Genomic DNA, 4,658 nt, shown 5'->3' on the forward strand with positions numbered 1-4,658 from the left:
CCCCGCCTTAGTTTGTTTTTGGAATATTCCTTTTTACAACATCCTGTTCATATTTTATGGAAGCAAAAATATTCTCCTATGTCTCAGAGGGTATAGCTTTTGTTGTTACTAAGCTTTGATCTTTTTGCATAGGCTCTGATCACCTCCACTGTTTTTTTGACCTTTGGTTTGTTTGATCTTTATCATCCCTGCCAGAGGTTTTCGTAGATGTTTAATGACTTCCACGTGATTCTTATGCATCTTAAATACTGAGAACTAGGAAGTATCTGCTAATCTCTCTGAGGCTTTATCATCTAAACTGAGATGCCACAGAGAAAAGCAACTCACATTTTAATTGGGTTTTTTAGAACTTTCTCTCCCAGTTAAAGGCTTAACTCTTCCTGAATGAAATGTATAGTAATACAGGTGTTTTCACAAATTGAGGGCACAGCCCAGTCCTCTCTGAGGTTTGTATTCATTTTACGTTCCTATATTACTGCCTCCTGTAAAGATTTACAGCCTCAGAAACCCTGTTCAGGGTCGCTATGGGTCGGAACCGACTCGACGGCACTTAACAACAACAACAACAATATCACTGCCAATGTTTCTATCATTCCTGTTTTGGTTGGAGGGAAGCCTGCTCTGACCATCAGGGACCTTACCTGATCTTGGCTATTTTTTCCTGCTGGGGCAGATATAGTTTGAGGTCAATATCCTGGATCCAGAGCAGAAATTACAGTCTACTTGTGGGTGTAGGCAGTAGCCGGAAAGGCCTCTGTCCAGGGACATACCACATTACAGAGACCATTGTATTGCTGATCCAAACAGGAAGGAGTGTGTGTGTATGTGCCTGTGTGTGCCTAAGTGCTAAGAATTTGGAAAGGGAAGGAAGCCAAAGGGAAGGAAGAGAAATCACCTGCTTAAAAAGGACCATGTTTACAAAGGTTTTTCTTTTAATAAGGTGAATTTTATCTCGATAATGTTGTTAATGTTGTTAAGTGCCATCAAGTTGGTTTCGACTCGTAGGGACCCTGTATAGGATTTCCAAGAAGTGGCTGGTGGGTTTGAACTGCCAACATTGTGGTTCAAACTGACCTTGTGGCCCAGTGTATTCTCCTACAGTGCCACACCAGGACACCATCTTAAACATCAGTAAAAAAAGAAGAAGAAAAAAAACATAGATGACCATAGATTAGGAGATTAATTAGAAACATATTAAGATCCACACATCTCAATAATATATAGGACAGAGTGGAACTGGCCCCTGGGAGCATGTTGCCTAGTTCTTTCTCCATTGGAACGTCTGGAGGATTTGAACTGCTGACATTTCTGTTAGCACCTGAGTGCATAGCCAATGTGCCCCCAGGCTGCCCCCATTTCATCTAAGTGATCAAATCTGGGAACATAGATTTGTTCACAGCATTCCTTTATTTTCCTGTTAATGTCCATAGAATCAGCAGTGACAGCCCTGCTTTCATCCCTAATATTAGTAATTTGTGTCTTCTCTGTTGTTGTTGGTTTTGGTAAGCCTGGTGAGAGGTTCATCTATTTTACTGGTCTTCTCAAATAACTAGTTTTTTAATGCATGTAACCAGTCCCATGATATGTAGAATCCAGACTCATGATCCATACCTGTTTACATCAAAACAGCACCATATGTTGTGCAGTATGCCTCTAAGTGACATGTGTGTGTGCACGTGCAGTATGTGGAATTATTATCTTTACTTTGAAAAGCTGTGGAATAATTATATGCACATTGTAAAAATATCACAGTATTTATAGTTTAGCTGGGAAGGCAGACAACAAAAAAGAGGAAAACAACTATGAAAAGGAATGGTGGAATTTATTCAATGGACCTTGAACCTAGAAATTATGGACACGTTATAATTTCTCCTGTTGAGACAGAGTCAGCATCTTTCTGTGATTCTTTTAATGATGTTTTATTGCCCCTGAAGTTTCTTTGGTCCACACAACTAGAAATAACGGCTCCCCAACCTTTGCTGTTTTAGCCTGTTAGAACAGTATCCAGTGTGATGATGTGAAATCTAAGATGTGGGCTTTATAGCAGGTGTCTATACCTATCTGGAAGTCCTGGTGTGGCATTGTAGGATAAGCACTTGATTTCTACCTACAAGGTCAGCGGTTCAAACCCACCAACTGCTCCTCAGAAATCCTATACAAGGTTGCTATGGGTTGGAACCAACTCGATGGTATGTAGCAACAACATACCCATCCCATTCTTCACTACTAATCCTTTAAATAAGGGAACTCTGGTAGCGTAGTGGTTACGAATCGGGCTGTGAACCGCAAGGTCAGCAGTTTGAAACTACCAGAGGTTCCGCGGGAGAAAGATGAGGCATTCTGCTCCCGTAAAGATTTACAGCCTCGGAAACCCTGTGCAGGGTCGCTATGAGTCGGAACCGACTCCACGGCACTTAACAACAACAATCCTTTAAATATCTAGGTGATATGAGAATTCCTTTTTAAAATGAGGTGAGATCGCACACAGATAAAAATATTAGGTATGTATTGGTTATATTGTTGTTAAGTGCTGTCTAGTCGGTTCCGACCCATAGTGACCCTGTACAGGGTTTCAGAGGAGCGGAGCAGCTGGTCAACTTGAACCACCAACCTTGAGATTCAAACGGGCTTTGCGGTCCAGCACCTTAATTGGGAATGTGGGTGTTGTCAAATTGATCTAGCAGCTTTTCTTGGCGTCAGTTTCTGATGAAGACTCAAATTATACTGGAATTAGATTAGCAGAGAAATAGTCGTAACCACCTCAGTGCCATCCCCTCACAGGGACCCTTGACAATTTCTCCAACAGTTAACCATAGTGACATTGAGTTTCTCCCCCACCCCCACCCTGTCTACTTGGTTGTCTCTGACTCTGCTCTCTCGTCTGCCATCTTGTGGATTTATTGGGAATGGCGTCTTCTACCGTGAGCCTAAGTACAGGCTGCTATGACTTTCAAGTTGACTTTCAAGTTAGGGTGGAGGGGCAGGGGCGGGAGGCAGGGTGAAAGGTGACTTTGCTCTTTCAGTTTTTTTTCTTTTTCTTCAGATAGATTCCTCATGTTCAGACAGCAAATTCAGATACATCACCTGTCTTGGCAGGTCCAGGTTGGGCGACGGAGAGGAGGGGGAGGTGTTGGGGTTCATAGCAGATTCATTTAAATTCAGAGGTAGCAGACTTCAGGGTGAGGGGCTTCTCTGGGGGCCGGCAGAGGGAGGGTATTACTGTATCTGCTGAGGGGGCATGTCCCCTTTTAACATTCCCTGGAAATGTAAAACTAGGGAGGTCGTGACTCCCAAACTACCAAGTTGTGACTCCCAAACAGAACCCAAGGCCCCAAGATGATGAGGCCAGTTTGGCAGCTGACATGGAAAGTGTTACAGGCAGGAATGGCTGCTCAATTTGGCAGGGCCCTCCTGCCACGCCTAACTGGACTGAGGTGGGTGGGGAGCAGGGTAAGTGGCCAGGCTGGGGAATGAAGAGGGAGTGGTACCGATTGGATTGGGGTAGGGGCTCCACCCCGACTCTCTCTGGCTGGGATCTGGGTAAGGTGGCCATTCTAGAGGTTCCCACCGGGCTGGGCCTAGGTCACTGTAAGGTCCCCCGGGTGGTCTAGTAGCACTAACCTTGGCATCCCCGATGTCAAAGATGAACTCGTTGGGAAGACGGAGTCACTGAGCTAATAGTCCAGGGTTGCTGCCAGCTCATCTGAGTTCTTTCTGTCCTTTCCCAACTCTACCATGGTGACCCTGATGCCCATGTAAGCCTCCTTCTCATTAGCCTTCTCTTCAAAGACCAAGGACAGATGGTAGGGACCTGGGATCAGCACATTGGTCCCTTAACTGGTGTCTAGCTGGGGCCCAAAGCCAGGCCTGCCACCCCTGGAACACTGGCTGATCATGTCAAAGGCCTTCTGGGTCTCCGTGAACTTCAGCTTGAAGGTGCAGCCTCTGGGCAGCGCTTTTAGCAGCGGGGTCAACTGAGGCAGCGATAGCTCTGGTGGCACAATGGTTAAGCACTCAGTGGCTAACAGGTTAGTGGTTCAAACCTACCAGCTGCTCTGTGGGAGAAAGATGTGTCAGTCTGCTTCTGCAAAGATGATAGCCTTGGAAAACTTATGGTTTTTGGTTCGGTGAACCTATGAGATGGAAAAATAAAATGGTGGTGTTAGGAGGAGGAACCTTCATTAAATAGGCTGGTAAGAAAAGGCCTGTGTGAGCAAGAGAAATTTCTAATAGAAAGCGGAAAGAGGAGAAGTATTTAGTCATTGAAAGAGGGAAGAAGAGCATGTGTAGAGGTCCTGAGGCAGGGAAAGAGCTTAAGTTGAAAATAAGTCAGTGTGGTTATGTTGGAGTGAGCTGGAGGAGAATTGTCAGAGAGGGGCTGGAGGGTTCCATGGGCTGGTGACCAGGGCTCTTGTGTGTGCTGACGAGGCTGCTCTTGATTTGAGTCCAATGAGAGGCTAGTGAAGGAATCTGAATCAGGGAAGTGTCAAAATCCAGTTTTATATTTCAATTTTAAGAGAAGATCAATGCTGCTGCATGGAAAATAGGTGGACCAGAACAGAGAGGGAACCTGGGAGAGCAGTCGGGTAAGAGGTAAGAGTGTCTAGATTTGGGTGGTGGCAATAGAGATGAAGGAATGAGGTGGCTTTGTAGAATAA

The sequence above is a fragment of the Chrysochloris asiatica genome, unplaced genomic scaffold (assembly GCF_000296735.1).
Source record: "Chrysochloris asiatica unplaced genomic scaffold, ChrAsi1.0 scaffold00007, whole genome shotgun sequence".
NCBI classification, from domain to species: Eukaryota; Metazoa; Chordata; class Mammalia; order Afrosoricida; family Chrysochloridae; genus Chrysochloris; species Chrysochloris asiatica.